The following is a 20,155-nucleotide window of genomic DNA, read 5'->3' as shown; positions in this document are numbered from 1 at the left end:
TCCGTTGAAATCGAGGCACCAATCAGAAACGTTGGGGCGGGCTTTACACGATGACGACAGCGCTGGGATTTTGAAGCAGATTTTACAAAGATGGATACCGCATCCGTCGAACATCCCTCGTTAGAATCAGCTATCGATTCTGTTTTAAGCGATTTAAACGTTTCCTTTTTGTTAAAAACCGAGCAAAGAACAACACTCGGAGATGTTTCTCCGCCGCTCTGCATACGTCATCTCCTTCATCGCTCTGATTGGGTTTAGGTCTATCCGCGACGTCCGTTGGTGACGCCCCTCTGGAAATGATTTGTCTATGACGCTTTGCCAGACCATAACTCAGTTACAACTGAGAATGGTCTGGTTTTAACCAGGCTAGGTCCGGTATCTTTAGGTTCAGTGTTAAAATGCCAATGTGAATTCTGAGCGGACCAGGACTAAATGTTTTTTTTTTTTTGATCCGGACCAAAATGAACCAAGCGAACCGAACTACATATTGAAAATATAGTCTCTTTAGGGCCTGTAAGTAAGTTATTATAGAGCATTTGGTGGCAATAAATGAAAAAAAATTCAAAGTACTATAAAAATGACAAAGCGAGCTGACCTCAATCTCTCTTTTCTGCATCCTCACAGTTTAAAAGGAATCTCAGTGTTTGCACATTCATTCTATTCTAATTAAAATTATTCTGGCCCCATTTTGGTGAATTTTTTAATCAAGCTTTTGGTGAACCACATGATCCCATTCTGTGTGGTTTCTCAAATCTAGCATCTCTCACATAGCAATCTAATTGTTAGCATGCTTATGCATAAATTTAATGTGATGAATATTTGATCGCATGCAAATTGCTCCAAGAGGCAGAATCTTGCAATTAGGATTAACACGTGACCCCTGGCTGATCCATAAAGCTTTGTCGATTACCTCACTGCATTACCAGTTGTTATTCCTCACAATTGCTAAAGGCTATTAGGTTATATCAGCAGTTATCTATCCAATACAATTACAGCTGTAATAGGAAAGAATAAACTCAGAGGGGTCGCACAGCCTGGATGCTAATTAATTGTCTAGTAGCCCTTTCGAGAGCTTTTTATGTGCATAGAAAAAGGCTACACTAAAAATAGCCATATTGCTTCATACAAAGCTTGTTCCCAGTACAAATGCATTCCCTTCCATTTGAGTTATGACACTCATTTAGATAGGTGCACTGAGGTATGATCTAAAACTGAGGAGGTCTTCACCCGTGGCAGAGAGGAGAGCTTTTATCCAATGCTGAAACAGCCCAGTCCCGCTGAGTGATTCAGCATCCCGAATGAGAATTGATTATCGGCTCTATCTTAGCAAGAAATCTATTCTTGATATTGGCTGACAGTTTAATATGTCTGCAACAGGGTTTCTAAAGGTAAAGTAAAAGATTTACTCTAATGGAATCCAGCCTGATGTTCAGGGGAATCTCAGACACAATGCTTCCTTTTGTTAGTGTTCTTTCTTATTTCTCCTGTCTTCATTGGATTGGGGAAGTGATCAGCGGGCTTGTAGGCTATGAAAAGAGAGAGAGAGGGAGAGAAAAGAAAACATAAGAAAGCCAGCGAGACCGTGAATAAAAGATTGAAAATACCATACCATTCTGATCCATTCTACCATCTTGCAAAATGAAATTTCTCACAATGTCTTAAGCTCTAAAAACAAAGCCATGTAACAGCTTTATGTGAGAAACAGTCCCTAACTGCACGCGCACACACACACGTTCAAATGTTTGAGGTCAGTAAGATTTTTTACAAGAAACATTTCTTAGTATTACCAACGATGAACACAGTGTTGTTTTACTATCATTGATATACTATTATAGTTTTTGTTAGATACAGATTTTATATTTTCTGTTTTAATTTTTATTAAAGTTTAAGAAATTGTATTGTGTATTTTTGTCATTTATATATATTTTTTATATTTAATTACATTCATCCATTTTGCAGACGCTTTTATCCAAAGCGACTTACAAATGATGAATACAGCAAGCCATTCTTCACGAAGAGGCAAACAAACACAAAAGAGCTCAAAATACAAAGTTTCAGACATTGCTTAGAGTAGCATAAGCTAGGGAAGGATTCGTAAAAGGAAAGTGAAGGTCTAGATGTTTTTAATTTTTATGATGAGGTTAAGTGCTCACGGAAGAGATGAGTTTGCAGCTCTCTTTTGAATGTTGTCAGGGATTCTGCATTCCGGATGAAGTCGGGGAGATGATTCCACCAGCAAGGAACAGTGATCGAGAATGTTCTGGAGAGGGATTTTGTGCCTCTCTGTGATGGGACCATCGTAGGCTTCTGGTAGGGATGTAGAGTGGAAGTAGGAGGGATCTGAGTGGTAGATCTGTAAGCAAGCATCAATGTCTTGTAGAGCCAGTGCAGAGAGATAAAGAGAGGTGTGACGTAGACTTGTAGTCGAGACCGCCTAAACCGAGACCAAGACACTACCAAGACCAGATGGTATTTGAGACCAAGACAAGACCAAGACCAAGACCAAGACAGACCAAGTCGAGACCAAGACCAAGTCGAGACTAAGACCGAGACCGGAGGGGAAAAAAAACATTAGTGTTGAAGCTAAGCAATAACTTGTCAAATGTTGTTTTGCATTTGCCTGCCTGTCTCTGCTGATTTCGAAGTCTCCAAATGAATCCATTCTGCAACTTTTAATTACATAATTATATTTTTTAAAACGAAATTATAGGCTTAAGTGCAGGATTCGAAAGTTGGTCGTTTTTGTCGCTATGGACACACATACACACACACACACACACACACACACACACACCGTTGGCGGTGCGCTCAAAGTCATCTGTCAGTTGTGCAGTTACCCAAAATCTCCTGAATGAAGGTAAAACCCATCATGTCACTGATATGTGTTTTACTAAATCTTAATATATCAAAAACTGTACATGATATGTGTTTTTTAAATCAAGTGATCAAAGTGCTCGTTGCCGCTGCGATCAGTGGCGCGGATACAGTGTTTTCTCGCGTGGCTCGCGCGCACCGCACTGTCTTCACTCGGACGCGCGCTTCAATACGTTGCGGATATCATCGTGGATATTGTAGTATTGTATTGCTCAATCCTCTGACCACTATGTCGGTCTGAGACAGCGAGATCTAGACAAGACCGAGAGGTCCGAGACCAAGACAAGACCGAGACCAAAGACCGTCAAGGCCGTGACAAGACCGAGACCACGTAAAAGTGGTCTCGAGACCAAGACCGGTCTCGAGACATACATCACTAGTGTGACGTGGGCCCTTTTGGGTTCGTTGAAGACAAGACCTGCTGCACATTCTGAATCATTTGTAGAGGTTTGATTGCACATGATGGAAGTCCAGCCAGAAAAGCTTTACAGTAATCAAGCCTAGAAATAACCAGGGCCTGGACGAGCACTTGTGTTGCATGCTCAGTTAGTAAAGGCCTGATCTTCTTGATGTTGTGTAGTGCAAACCTGCATGACCGGGCTGTCTTTGCAATGTGGTATTTGAAGGTCAGCTGGTCATCAATGGTTACTCCAAGATTTTTTTGGTCAACCCTGATGGGGTAATGGATGATGTACCTAGCTGGATGGTGAAATTGTGCTGTAGAGATGGATTGGCAGGTTGAGCTAAGTGATGTTCTTTCATCCACGCCGAGATGTCCGCCAGACAGCTTTAGATTCGTGCAGCTCCTGTGGGATCATCTGGTTGATGAAATGAAAGGTAGAGCTGTATGGGTCCCAGTGATGTAGTGATTTTTACAAAGTACACGTGCTGCGTTAGATTAAACTGGGAATGGTCAAAGCACTTGAATATTGTTGTCCTATTGTTAGTTTAACTGCTTCTATTGTTATCATTTGTAAGTCGCTTTGGATAAAAGCGTCTGCTAAATGAATAAATGTATATACAGTACAGTAGGCCTATGTATATATATATATATATATGAAGAAGAGGAGGGGTCCAAGAACTGAACCCTGATGAACCCCAGGCTATGTGGTATTTTGTTTTAAATATTTTAAATTACATCATCATCAGTCTACATAATATTTTGATAGAATAGTTGATTTTCGACTGATATATTTAAGAAAGCACAACACTTAATAGCAGATATGTGTGTTTAGTGCACTTCATCAAATGTTGTGGGCACAAATGGTTGGCTACTCCTTCCATTTAGGTGTGTTTTATCTGCTGGCAGGATACCAGAGATCTCACAGAGAGACACTCATCCATTACGCTTCTGCGGCCACTTTACATTTGGAATTAACTCGACCAACGGGGGTCAGTGTGTGTCATTCTACTAAATATTTCATGAGTTTCATAGATTGGAGTTATTCATCACTGCTAACACAGCTTCAACATCCCTGCATATGGCACACATGGCATGAGTCCCATGATCGACACCATTCAACCCGAAAATAATTATTATAAGCCACAGGGATATTTTGATTGATCTACGCACAAAGACTTGTGGAATATGAGCACAGGTGAAACTATCAATGTGGTCAAGGTGTTAATAGATCCACGTATTAAAATTGTCCGTAGCAATTGAGGTCAAGGTGAAAAGTGTCGCATTTTGGAACATTATGAGGAAAATAATGAAGGTGCTTGAAGTAATTCATTAAAATGTAAATATAGCTACATAAATCAAGTGAGAATAGGATTTTTAACGGTAACTGAAATAGATGAATTTTATGGAGAAAAGAAAAGCAAGCCAACCGCTTTCATAAATTAGCCTAATGTTCTCTTGTAGCTCAGCTTGAGAGCTAGTTAGTGAGAGCAGTGCCTTATGGGTAAAGTCCTTTTTTTAAAGCAAGTCAGTCCATTTGGCAGCCATTTCCGTAAATCCCCGGGCGACGCGATTCTACATGAAGAAAGAGTGGAAACAAGGAAAAATAAATATGATGAACATTACTCCTTTAGCTCAAATAGCTCAGCTAACCTAAACCCACACAAAGACCAGACGATGACTTTTCTAATAAAAGGTTGGATTTCCTTCAAAAACGTTGTCCTGGTTTTACTATAGTAACTGTTGCAACTTTGGGTTTTAATGTTGTATTATGTGTTGCTTTATGAAATAATTGTATATAGTGATTTAAAAACAGTATGACCAACTGAAAAGTACATAACAGGAACGTTTCAAAAATACATTTACCGTACATTATCCCTTACTTTTCTATAATATAATATAATATAACATAATATAATATATAGGAGGAAAATCAAGGAAAGTTTTGTCTAGGATCAAATAATTTTGTCTATGAATATTTATCTAAATATTTTTTGATGAATTACTTTAATTACTTATTATTACTTGTTAATTTTCTTTTTAATGTTCCAAAATGCAGTACTTTACATCTTGAACTCAATTGCAACATACTACTTACATGTGACTCTATTTAGAATAGAATAGAATGTGCCATTATGTTACAGAAAATGTTTTTACTGTATTGTCAATTCAAATTATATTATATTACCAATAGATCACACACACAAACAAACAAACAAACAAACAAACAAACACACACACAAACTGTACTTACTATAAATACCATAGTTTAACTATGGCTACTACTGTGCAAGAAGTCAGGGGTCACGGCATTATGATTTTAAACTAACTTAGATACAAACTGTAATGCTAAATGCAACTGAAGATTAAAGGGCATCACATGGATTATGCTCTGTTGTGATGTAGTCTATAAAGTGACTCATTGAATAAATGTAAAATACTCATCAAACTGAGTGCATAAATGTCAGTTACATGCATGCTACATTTCAATTCACTGATGTTCCAGCAACATTTCCTTAATATTTCACTGCTTCTGACACCGATATCAACTTTATTTGATACAACCCGCTCTGACGCATATTAGTCTCAAAAGTAATAAAGAACAAAAGTGCACGATATGCCGTTTAATATCTCCTCACACTCCCTATCTCAAATTTTCAGTCTAAACTTGACTCATCATTATTCTTTAAAGCTAACCTTGAAACGTGTTTCAATCCCGTTCACATCAGTCCGTGAAGTCAAGCGTTAACTCACAGCTCTAACAAATTCCTGCAGATATGGTATTCCACCTGCCAGCAATAATGGAGTAAGTCTGCGCTTCTGTTATGCCCGCAGGTGTGACATTATGCAGGCCGGTTAACAGTGTGTCAGAGAGCTAGCCCATTAAACACAGTAGTGGGTGGAGACGCATCCCAACGGGGAGGGAGTCTTAGTCCAGTTAGCATATTTCATCTGCCTTAATACCCAAATAAAATGTAAAATAGCCAGGGGAGGATGTGTCAGGACTCCATCGAGTATGTAGCGTTTTAAAGCATGCAGCGTTTTAAAGCATGCATGTGAGAGTCAAAGTAATCTGACTAGTAAGTTTAGCTCTTTACAAAATGAATGGGTAAAGTAACGAGTAACACCTATGATAATTATACAGTGGGTTTCTAAAATCTGAGATCACAAGTGGAAAATGCAGTTTTTCTAATTTAATACAAGCTTTTCATTACATAATTAACAAAAGTGTTCATAATGTCTTTGAACAAAAGTGTCTTCGTCATGTCATATCCATTCATTTTAGTCAATTTTACCTTGACTAAAATGACATATCATTTTAATTGACAAAAATGTTTTAGTTTATGATAACGTGCATTAAAGTTTAACCACAATTTTCAACACTAATATAATTTTCTGATATTTTCAGCAATGTATAAGCAAACACCATAGTTTGGTCTCAGTAAGGATTGTTTACCCCAAATAAATGAATAAAATGCTGTTCTTTTGAACTTTTTGAACTGAAGATTCACAAAAATATTAAGCAGCACAATTGTTTTCAACATTGGTAATAATTAGAAATGTTTCCTACAAGGCAAATCAGCATATTAGAATGATTTCTGGAGGATCATGTGACACTGAAGACTGGAGTAATGATGCTGAAAATTCAGCTTTGATCACAGGATTAATTACATATTCAAATTAATTTGTAGTAATATTTTACAATATTACTGTTTTACTGTATTTTTGATCAAATAAATGCAGCCTTGGTGAGCATAAGAGACTCATTTCAAAAACATAAAAAAATGGTTAATCATATAAAAGATGTATCAATGTAAACAAAATACAACTTCAACAAACTATCCTTGAAAACCCGAAAGAAATATAACAAAATACTATTACACTGCAGAATTTTACACCATAATCCAGAATTTCAGCTTGGTCTCTGACATTTGGACTCTGAATTACAGTCTGAATCCCATCCATGCACCACAGTACTTTTCTGAAGTAACCCCCAGAAAGTTAATTAGCTTAACAAATCTGCCGAGTGTCATTAGATCCAGAACCTTATCGCGTGCTGCAGATTTGTTAATCTTTGGAGCAGTAATTACCTTATCAATAAAGATCAAGGAACCAAAGCCTTGTTGGCCAGAAACAAGACTAGAAAGCAGACCCGTGACCTTTCTGATATATCACCACAAAAGAGCATCAGTATCACTATGAGAAAAAACGTAACGACAGACTGCAATAATGAACGTTGCAAACAATGTGCCATTAAAGGAAATTTGCACCATCAATGCTCCTGATAACTAAGGGAACGATTCTAAAGGAATGAAGTAATATTAAATATTCCCTAGTGTGGAGGCATTTATTGGTTGCTATAGAAACTGTTATGAGGAAGTAAATCAAATGCTGTATTGTGCTTATCAGGATTCATAGGGATTCTAGAGGGCGTACACACAACCCTTCTCTAATAAACCTGAACAGAGCAAAAGGAATGCTCATAACCCTGAGACACAAATCAGCTCAAAATGATTGGATTCTGTTGGACGTGGTTAGATGTTATGATCTCTGTCTCTTTCTCTTGCCCAATCACACACTCTTCACACGCTCTTCGTCTCGCTCGGCGGGGATTTGGGTCCGCTCAGGAGCTTTGTCTTTGCAGTGGGGTGAGAAATCTTTGGAAGGAGCGTCTGTGAGTTTTGTTAGTCAATTAAAAGTTGCTGGAAACTTGATCCAAAGCTCTCCTTACTCCGCTTGTTACCCGCAACTTAAAAGCGACTAAAGAAGCGTGCTGGACTCTTGCTACTAATAGGGGTTTCTCAGCCATGCGGACAGCTGATGCTTCCATTAAAATAAATTCTGCTCTAGACAGTTACGCTCTGCAGTCAACATATGGCTTAGAAAACGAAATACTTTTCAGAAAGGCACCATCTTAGAGAGAATTACTGCCTGCTGTGCATGATGGCAAGCAAGCATAACCCCATACTGGCTCTGGACTGATGATAGCATCACCTTTCCTTATAGATCACCTCTACCTACACCTAAACTAAAGGACTTTTCACACCGAGTCTGTTAGAAGTCAGAGTTCAGTTCATTTGGACAATGCTTTTTTAAAAAGGAATTTCACCCGTGGGAGCTTGAACTCAACAGAAAAACTGCAACTTAAATTGAATTCAAGTAATATTCTGCTTTCATAGACTTTGGTTAGACGCCATTTTGAATTTAACACAGATTAAAATGAGAGATACGGTGCATCTGAAATAATATACTGTCTGAGGTGCTACATTCAGTATATCGGTATACACACAGAACATGCACACATGATATAGCAGTATATCGTATATAGCAAAAGGATTTATGACTTCTTTTCACTTCTAAGCACAGAATGAAAAATACCTTTGCCGTGAGTATATCACGTCCAGTCTCTCGTATGTTATGTGTGCAAGAGTGAAAGCACAAGAAGTTGCTGGCTGCAGTTCACTTAATGGCCACTGGTGTCGCTAATAACAAGGGTTTCTGAATTCTACATATCGCCCCTTTAAGTGCTTTTGTGTAATTATAAGCTTAACATGTCTGTTTTTAAAACCTTTAATAAACTATAATGCCACCCAGTTCCATTGTAAGCGCCTCATCATAACCACGAGACAAGAAACAAGTTGAAATATTTCTTTGTGGTAATCAGCATTATGCTACAAATGCAGTTGAGCTTAAGCAATATTCTTTTCAAATATTTCCTGAATATTCTCTTAATAGTGATGTTCTGTGTAACACAAATCAAAGACTACCATAGAAAACATTTGTCATGATCTTCAAACAACTTCTTTTACTCCAGGACTCAACCTAAATGTGAAATGTTCATCCTGTTAAGCCACCAAAATTAAAATACTGAGAACAAAATAATGATGTCTTAAAGAGATAAAAACTAGCTCATGATGCAATCATAAAATCAGCTTTGCTGCAAATAATGAAAATAACATCCTAATAATCAGCCAAAATCTGAGAAAAATAAGGCACAATACAAGTAGTAAGAAACATTTGGGGACAGTAAGTAAGGTAATTTGGCCCCTGGGGAGCGGTTCATGTGGTAAACTTCTCAACAGGTGTGCAGTTGAACCATTGTTGATATATAAATATAATTTTCTTTCCCCTGCCTTCTCTATCTAAGTTGTTACCTAGCTACCAAAGTAAAAGGTTGCCGCTAGCATTCAGGGTGGTAATTACAGCATGGATAATCCTGGTAAACAGCATGGATAATCAGGCACTGTTAGAAAGTTAGATCGGATGGATCTCCACGTCAGACATATCAGATCCGACCCCAGACTCCGGATCCTGTCAAACGATATCCATTTGTCTAGTGTCTAAAACCAGTCAAACCTGTCAACAGAAAGTCTTGTCTGGTACCCAAAACTCTATTAACAGTCTTTTATCAGTCTGAGAGTTTGCCCGAGAAAGCCAGTGAAGAGCAGAAGCAGGTGACAAAGGGATGATGATATTAAAAAAAGCAGAGTTTATTGAATTATCTTTGTTGCGTACAAACTTGGCGTTGCCGAGACATGCTGAAGGAAACAATGCTAACAATGAGCTCCTTTAAATCTGACGGCTCTGTTATACATGTATGATGCCAGCTACATTGATTGATAGCTAATGAAGAAAAAAAACTAAAACTAACACTGTTTGCTTGTAGGTTGTCAAGAAGACCGAGTAATGCACTCTCTTACCACTCTCAAGGTTGCCTTGCTTTATAAAAGCAACAATAATAGATAAATCCAGTCCAGTGAACTGCAAAAATACATTCGCAGGAATAGCAGCATAGGAGCACATGCTGATGTCCAGTCAAACACATGTTCAGTGTTTGTGTGACATCTCAGCCTGGGCTAAATGAGTAGAATTCCCATCGTCACGGGAGAATATAGCCTAAACCAGGTGCAACTAAAGCAATAAGCCCCACGAAGCTGTGATTTACAGTGAATTTAGAACAGCTAAGGGGCGTTGTTAGGCACGACGTGGAGCTAAAACACCCTTGGCTGTTCTAAATTTACTGTAAAACATTGTTTCAAGGGGCTTATTGCTTTTATAAAATGGTTACTCCATAAAAATATTCATTTTAATATTTATTTTATTCGTAAAATAAACACCAGCAACAAAAAATATAACATTATAACACATTATTCCTCCGGCAAGCAATGTAGTTCTACCAGAAAGACTCGGGAGAATAAATACTGTAACAATAAATACATTTATTGATAGCCCAGCAAGCAATAAAGTTCTTTGGCGTAGGCCCCGTCCATAGCTCGCAATCCGAGGGTCCGGACTCTGCATTTCCTGCCTGAAGACGAAGGCAGGGGCGCAGCCGACCCCCTGTGAGGTATAGGAAGGGGCCATCCTGGTGGTGGTGGGGAGGATGGAGGTGCATGAAAGCGTCAGCATCTGCGAACTCAGACATGTGTAAGTACTGGTCTTTTATACCACAAGTCTTAGACACGATTGGATAGATGAGAAGGTAATAAGTGACGTAGCAATTGAGTCTTCCTGGCAGAACTTAACGCTAGAGCTTCCATTTCCAAAGAGGTTGCCAAACAACACATGCAAGAATCACCAATGGCATTTGATCAGTAATACTAATGTAATGCGGTCACAGGTTTATGTTTTTTGAGTAATTTACAGCGGCTTCGAACGCGGCTCAACCAATCAGAAACAAGGACCGGAACTATCCGTTTTATAATCGTAATTCTATCTAAATGCTGGACAAAACAACAAATTCATACCCAATTAGAATATATTTGATATTAAATACAAAGCTATATGAAACATGATTTTGGACCAATAAAATTTGACTGTGAGTGGGGCTGGGTTATGCAACGCAACAATAGAAACAAAGCAAAAAATGAAATTCAAATAAGCAAAAAAAATATTTTGTATCAAAATTTTGTAATAATAAAATCGGTAACACTTTACAATAAGGTTCCATTTGTTAACATTAGTTAACTGTATTAGCTCTAAAACATTTATCACAGCTGATATTAATTTCAACATTCACCAATACACTATACAATTTAAAAAAATGCACCTTATTATTTAATGGACCTGAGCTAACATGAACAATGAACACTTGCTTTTTAATTAACTAACATTAACAAAGTAGTATAATGTAACAAATGCATTGAACATTGTTTGTTAATGTTAGTTAATATATTAACTAGTGTTAACTAATATGATCTTATTGTAAAATGTTACCAAACAAATCCAATGTCGTGGTCATTTTCATAAATGTCAATAAAAACGCGTTCACATTTTTATATATTTATCACACCTTTATCACAATTACATCTTTGTTTACTCTTATAGGTGGCTTCCAGACATTTTATGAACAGATAACAGTTTATAAAGATGACAAAACTGCATTGTGTCGCCATTTGATGTGTTTAAATGTAAATTATAAGCAAAATCAACCGAGAACCACTGGTATGCAAGAATATACATGAAATAATTATTAAAAATACAATATAGGGGCCCTAAATCCACAACACAGAAGGTTTGAGCCCATTCAGTGCGATGCAGAAATGTGAAGTATTGCACTACACACACACACACACACACACACACACACACAAACACACAGCAAAGCTCCCAACCAGTTATAAGCTGCAATGAGGCCTCTTCGGATGCTGCTTCGCTAATCTTCTGAACAAGATTTTCCATACTGGTTTACCAAACACGTTTTGGATTAAAGCCATTCTATTACAGAGCGAGGCTCGAATATATAGCAGAGGGGGAGAAGAAGAAATAACACGACTTGAGCCATGTTTTCTCAATAGCCCTTTAAGAGTATTTGCTTCTTGGTAGGGGATCACATGCAGCGGGGAATAAAGAAGAGTTCCTAAAATGGGACTTTGTGGGATTATGGCGGTTGTGGGTGAAAAGCGAATATTGCTGGAGTTACAGTTTCTGCTCAAATGAGCTTAGCAGTGTTTTTAGCGAGAGTGTCAATCACAGCAGCGTGGAAACCCGCCAAATGAGCCACTAATTGGAGGTCAAGTGGTCAAGTACAGACACGGAAAAGCAGTTAAAAATATAGTCCACACTTTAATGACCTGATGGATATCGTACACTTCTCAAAATGCACAAATGCAACAAATAATTAAAGGTCAACTTTTAAGGACATATGCGTTGCCTCTGGGACTTTAATGACAAGTACTGTGCTTTTTAATTAAGATAAGCATACGACACACTCCTGGAAACATAATTTGTGATTAATGCACTCGTTTTGAATCACACATTTCATTATGCTTCAATGATAGTGCTTTCGGCTCACTAGTAACTCATTGTCCAAAAGTTGGTACCACTGTGCTCCCATGGAGCAACATAATTGGTCTTAGAGCAGACATACCGTGAACATGAGGCCCATGTCCATTATGTTTGAGGACCAGATTCATCTTAGTAGGTTGAGCTCTGCCGATATGACCAAAGGGAACTGAAAGTCCTCATACTGTATGTCCACATGAAAGCGAAACAGTTTGTCGTCCAAAATAGCTGGTAACCGGAAGATGTTGTGATATGGATGTTCTTCCTCAGTAAGGGATGCTGGTGTTCTGGCCTGCCCATTAAAATTCTTAAAGGGATAGTTCACCCAAAAATCATCGACTCATTATCATTTTGTTACAAAGCTATTTGACTTTCTTTCCATTGTGGAACACAGCAAACTCTCAAGTCTCTTGGCGGAAAGACACAATTTTCCCTGAACTGACTAATATAGTGGACAATGCGTTTGTTTGTTTGTTTGTTTTTTCCGTTAAAATCCACCATATTTATTTTTATTTAACATTTCTGTTTTATTTTTAATTTATTTACATTAAGTGCGCATTATCCTAATATTATAAAATCAAATAATTCTTGTCTTTTGGTGCACAATGAATCAATGCAAAACGAAATGAAACAAAAATAAATAAAACAAAATATCATCAAAATACAACAAGGACCTAGCCTGGTTAAAACCAGACCATTCTCAGTTGTAACCAGTGGTGTAGTCTACGTGATACGCAGGTATACGCTGTATACCCACTAGAAAATGTCAAGGATTTCCGTATGCCCACTAGGAAATGTCAAAGATCTACGTATACCCTCTTTAAAAAGCGTGAGGATTCGTAAAAACATCGTTTTGTGAAAGAACTTTCATTCATAAATTCACCCCGCCGCCCGCCCGCCGTGACGTCTGTGTTTGCGCAGCGACAGGATCGAATCGCGGAATCCAGCAACAAATAATGTAACTTAGCTGTAAAGCGTAACGTCACCCAATTTGGCCATTTTTGAATGAACAAATCAAAAGTAATGATACAATGAATCAAATCTCGATATGTACTAAGTGTCTATGAATATTAAAGCATGTTCTGCATGTTTCTGTGAATGAGCGCTCAATGTGTGCTCTACTACACACTGAAGCGCGCGTGACACGTGAAGCCTTGTTTATACTCGACGCGTCCGCAAGAGCGCGAAGGTGCGCACGGCAAAATGACGTAATTGCGGTGTGGGCGGTCGTGCGCGTTGGGTGCGCAAGACCCCATTTCGCCTGGCGGTGTGCACGGCACTTTTTGTAACATCGCGCGCGCCGCCGTATCCGAAGATGAACGACTTCGAGCCGAATCAGGCCGAACTAGTACGTCTGTACCAGCATGTTTATGATCCTTCTATACACAGAGACATTTGCATTGATGGGCGACCATAAAAGCCTCTCATTTTGTGAATAGGAACACATTTGCATTAAGCACCCAGTTTGCACTTGTCTAAAGTAACTGCTTACATTTATGAAATAAGCCTACAATAGCAGAAGTAAGCCCTGCTGATGAAATTAAGGTTTAAACACTCTTCAATAAGGCTTCAGTTGTTTAACGAGTTTGTACAAGAAAGTACAATACACCTACTGCATTTATTACTCTTTTAATATGAATCAGCTATTAATAAACTACTAATAAACGGCAAACTACTTCTTCACTACTGATTCCTGGTGGTTTAGAGGAGAATTACTCCGAGTCGCCCCCTGTCGTTTCACATAATAGCACAACGGCGAGCGCGTCAAGTATAAACGTAGGTATATCACAGTATACTCACTACAAAAAACTAGACTACACCACTGGTTGTAACTGAGTTATGGTCTGGCAAAGCGTCATGGACAAATCATTTCCAGAGGGGCGTCACCAACGGACGTCGCGGATAGACCTAAAACCAATCAGAGCGATGAAGGAGATGACGTATGCAGAGCTCCGAGTGTTGTTCTTTGCTCGGTTTTTAACAAAAAGGAAACGTTCAAATGGCTTAAAACAGACGCGATAGCTGATTCGAACGAGTGATGTTCGACGGCGGCATCCATCTTTGTAATGTAGGCTACAAAATCTGCTTCAAAATCCCAGCGCTGTCGTCATCGTGTAAAGCCCGCCCCAACGTTTCTGATTGGTGCCGCGATTTCGACGGATTGGAAATGGGCTTGAATGAGCTCTTTGCCAGACTAACTTTCAGAGCAAATCTAAATTTGCCGGAAGTTGTCTGGGTTTTCCCAGGCTAACAAGGACCGGTTTTCAACAGCAAAAACTATACATGCTATGCTATAGATTGAAAAACAATGGAAAAGTAGCGCAGTGGAATGGCCCCTGACACAGATGTATAAACCTTATAGAATGAAACAATTCATCTGGTATTTAACATCTTTGCCTTCACCAAATGATATGCCTCCAGCAAACAGTTTGTGTTTCCAGCTAAATCAGAATGCTGTTTTTGATAAGTTGTACTTAATTGAGTCAGTTGTGATGTGTCGATTGAATTTTTTCCTCACACTGAACTGCACACAGCAAATCCTCTTAATGCATCGTGGCACCAATTAGCACTAAAATGAAACATGTCAGTAGCATTTGGGATTATTTATGAAGTATACAAGAATTTGTACTTCCAAAACTCGTGATCAAACTAGTGAACAGCGGCCTACATTAGACTGAGATCTTGCCACTCTTGTCCCACGGCTCCATGTGTTTGATCCGACTCCAGATGTGAGCTTCTTTAAGACCCATGCGGGATTATTCCCTCATAATTGGCTGTGTTAATTACCCATCCTTGCATGCGTCTCAAAGGCAGCGCTCAGGAGCAGGCCTTGGCCTTGTTATAATAAATATTGCCTTACGAGTGTAGCTTGGCAATGAGGTTGCGCAAACACACACATACAGCACATACACTTCACGAGTGCCTGAAATGCAATAAAACACCTTTTAATATTTAATGCAAATTCATTATTAATGTTGTTGTGGCTTTGTGCTTGCATAATGGTTTTATCACATTAAATAAAGGCTGATATGTCATTACTTTCATCGGAATTGTTCTTAAGACCTTCAGAATGGTAAAGCATCGATATGATTAATATAGAGAGCATGTATTTGTTTTCACAGATTTTTAGAGATGCTGCTCACACTTTATTACATTTGCTTTGCCTCCTGACCAAGCATAACCGCAAATGAAAATAAAAGCTTTCGGTTAAAGGAACAGTTCACCCTAAATGGAAAATTCTGTCTTTGATTGTGCACACTTATGTAGTTTTCATTCTTAAGACAGAAAACAATTCTTAAGACAAAGCATGACAAAAGTTTAATAAAAGTAGTTCACAAGACGTGTGTGCTACATTATATGGTTAAACTTAATTTCATCCGTCCACTTTAGACATTACCAAAGTAACTTTGCAACTATAAAGGTCAAATAACTCTCATAGTATTAGTAAACTGTTAGGGTTCAGATTAATATAATACGTTGACATATACTTGCAAAGTTACTTATAGTCAGTAGAATGTCTGTTGGAGAGCATCAAAATAAAGTGTTAGCAGGCCAAGGTCAGTATTTTAATTAAATTATATATGTATGTGTTTTTTACCAAACCTTATTGTATACTCCAGAACACTTTAAATATACAACATGTGTCACTTGAGACCATTCTGTGATACTTTTGCATCTTTTTTAAAAGCTTGATGCTGGTCGCTATTCACTGCCGTTATATGGACGAGATTTTGGTCCAAAAAAAGAAAGAAGGACATTCTGCATTAGAACAACACCAAGGTGAGGCAATTATGACTTAATTTTCATTTTAGGGCGAACTAACCCTTTAAGCCGACAGTCTAACAATACTCAAATGACTGGTAGTTGAAATGTGGCAAAGTTACTTATAGTTAGTAGTAGAATGAATGAAGTGGACTACAGAAATAAAGTGTTACCTATTCTAAGTATTTAGAAGTCAAATGCTAGATTTGAATGGGAAATAAATAATTATATTATAATATTATTATATTAGATATTAAAAATATGATTATATTATTAATATATTCTTATATTAGAATAAATAATATATTATTATATCCCATATACAATTAGCAATTAGTGTTTTTTGACCCACTTAAATAGAACTTAAGTACATATTAAGTAAGTACATACTTAAGTACAACATGCCATTTCATATGCCAAGTTCAGTTGCTTCCTTACATTTTAAGTATAATTTAATATAAGTCATTACAACTCATTTTCTTACATCTTCGCCAGTTGCAATATAGTTAAAAGGATAGTTCACCCAAAAATGAAAATTAGCCCATGGTTTACTCAGGCCTGTTTGTTTGAACCACGAAAGGCGTCAAATCTTACGCTACACCTACATCCTATGTCATACATCGTCAAGTGTTACTCTTTTGGCGTAAGTTGACTTGCGTACGGCCGTCTGCCGGAAGCTTTAGTCGATTAAGTTTTAAATATTGATATTTTTATTACACGAACACATTGCTTCACTTCGGAAGGCATTTATTAACCTTAAATTTAAGCCGTGTGGAGCACTTTTATTATGGATGGATGCACTTTTATGGACTATACCCAAAAATATACTCATTCACTCCCAGTATAAAGCTTGGAAGAGCCAGGACATTTTTAAAAAAAATAATTCCGATTGTTTTCGTCTGAAAGAAGAATTTCATATACACCTAAGATGGCTTCAGGGTGAGTAAATCATGGGCTAATTTTCATTTTTGGGTGAACTATCCCTTTAAAGTGTACTGCTAAATGTATTGACAAGCATTTATGTTAAACTAAAATACACTTTAATGTCGTGTATTTAAATATATAAACACACATTTGTAATGCTGAATTTGTAATCTAGCACATTTAAAATATATTAACTTTAAATGCAATATCGAATAACACAGTTCAAGTACTTTACATGTGCTTTAAAACAAAACGTTTAATTTGACATTATTACAAAGTTGCGCTTTTAAAAAGGTACTTAAGTGTTAAGAAACAGTCGTGGAAGTGCACTTTCTTTAAGTACACTTACTTGACCTTTTATTTCATCAATATATTATATATAAGTACTTTTTTAAAATTGATATATAAAAATAACTTATAAATGCAAATTCAATACAATAAGGCTTTTTTTTCTGTTTTATAGGGGGTTATTAATTGGAGGAAAAAAAATGTTTTATTGGTTTGGAACACATCATTTCAAGTTCAAGAACTATTCCTCATACTGTATATGTCCACCAATAGACTCCTATGCCTTATGTCTCAGTTCTCCGCAAGAGCCCATTTTGGCCATGAAAGCTTTATCGACATGTTTGTCAGTTTGAAAAAAAAAAATCAACACAAAGTTATTGATAAATGCAGAGGGCCTCCTTTGGCGAGGGCAGGTGGCACACTCAATCTAATAATGCGATCCATGAACTGCCCTGCCTCTTGAGGAAAAAAGAGCTTGACGAAAGTATGAAAATCTTTAGGTCAAATGTGAAGAGAATAATTGGGTTTGACCTGCTTGTGTCACTTGCAGATTTTGAGTTGTGATGGATATTGATGTAGGTTATGTTTGTGTTGACAGTGGAAAAAATGGAGTGTGGGTGAAAATAAATACAATTAAATATAATAAAAAATGTAATTAAATTAAATTAAAACAGTAGATGAAAGTTCAGTTTTAGGGATGTTGAAAAAACATACATTTATATACAATAAGCTGCTTTGAAATAAAACATAAAATAAAAAATTATAAATATTAAAATATAAGAAAATAAAATATACCTGTTTCAACAGATCACACTGGAAACAGAAGCACTTATCACAGTATATATCAATTTAGATTTGGGAAATGTCAGTAGTAGGTGTTGTTAGACACTAAACTGCATTTTTCACATAATGATGGACACAAAATAAAAAAAAACGCTCACATATAAGCAGACCAATATACTGATAAATCTAATCTCACACTTTGGAGAAGCAGGTGGTTGCCGTATGACATTCTTATTAATACTGTGAATATTTCCTGGAATATTTCACGACATACATTATCCTTCCAACCAAATTTAAGATCACTCTTCATATGAGGATTGTGAAAACCTAATATTACATGATGCAGGTAGATGCAACAGTTATTATGTAAAAATACTGAAAAGAAAAATAATAATGTCATTACACTTTATGCTTTATGTGGTAAAAACACTTTATCCAGTAATTGCGAACATCCACTATGTTAATCTGTTGCTCTCTGAATGCTTTTATTTTAAGTAATGTGTGTCCAAATAAATATGTTGCATAAATATGATGCATATGGTCTGGGTAAACATTGATTTGCTGTCCAATAACTCTGTAATGAGAGACCGAAAATCTGAAATAGGCTCTTTCATCACTAGGGATTTTTTTCGTAATTGGTGGAAATATGGGCTTCTCTCAAAAAGCACGCTCGACAGCCCCTTTTCTATTGTACATCCATTATATATATATAAATCTGTTGGATGTCTGTCATATTTCCCATCATAAAAGCATCTCCTGATTGAGTCCATGGTCCACATATCCAGTAATCTACCTTCAGGTGCTTTCGAGGTGAAGTAATTATCACCCGGGTTTGAGATTAGCTAATTTTAGAGCTGGAAATAAAATCAGGATTGGTTTCTCCTGTGAAATCTCATACATTCAAAATGAGCTTTTGTGGAAGATGTGCTATTGCAGTCCAAATTGTTGAACCTGAAGACATACTAACATTTACTGAAATAATATGGAGTGCTTCAACGTTGCTTGGCACTCTGTGGTGGGTGCAATATATATTCATTTAAAAGTTGCTATGAAGCTGAATTGCATATTCCCTGGTAATAGGTCATGTGATATAATTTCCCTAAAAAAAATATATAGGCCAGTCAAATTTTGCAGATTTTTGCACGAATGGAATTAAGTCAAGTCAAGTCATCCTCATTTATATAGTGCTTTTAACAATGGAGATTGTTTCAAAGCAGCTTTACAGAGATAAACATACAATTTACAGTAACAGAGATTGTTTTGGCTTTATAGCGATTTTTTAATAATGTTATTTCCAGCTAAAGTTAGTTTTGATTGATTCACTTCCAGCTAAATTATCATTTATCATCAAATTAGGGGCCACTAAGACGACGGCGTTCTCTCTTAACAGACTTTAAACGCGAACCTGTGACCTGATGGCGTTCACATGCGCATTAAAAATTGATTCTATAGTTATATTTGTTTGAATATATGTGCGCAAGTTTGTAATTTCCCTACAAACCATGCTTAAACAAACTACTTGTCTTGCCTATACATTTGATAAAGAATTTTGTTTTATTTTATCACTTTATAACCGGATTTTCAACAACGCTTTATCTGTAGAGTGGGAAAGGGATCCTCCATAGGGAGAGGATACTGAAATAATATGGAGTGCTTCAACGTTTTTAAGTAAAGTCAACGACTAATTAAGTAAAGTCTACTTAACTAAGTTGAGTTAAATTAACAAATAAAACAAGTAACTTTAACTTGGCCGGTTAAAGTTTGTTCAGGAATTTCTACTTAGTTGAAGTTAACTTTATAATACTCTGTTTGAAGTACATTTTACTTTCAAACAATATA

Source organism: Rhinichthys klamathensis, unplaced genomic scaffold (genome assembly GCF_029890125.1).
Source record: "Rhinichthys klamathensis goyatoka isolate OS25496 unplaced genomic scaffold, OSU_Roscu_1.1 h1tg000157l_1, whole genome shotgun sequence".
Classification (NCBI taxonomy): domain Eukaryota; kingdom Metazoa; phylum Chordata; class Actinopteri; order Cypriniformes; family Leuciscidae; genus Rhinichthys; species Rhinichthys klamathensis.
This window is presented reverse-complemented; position numbering follows the sequence as displayed.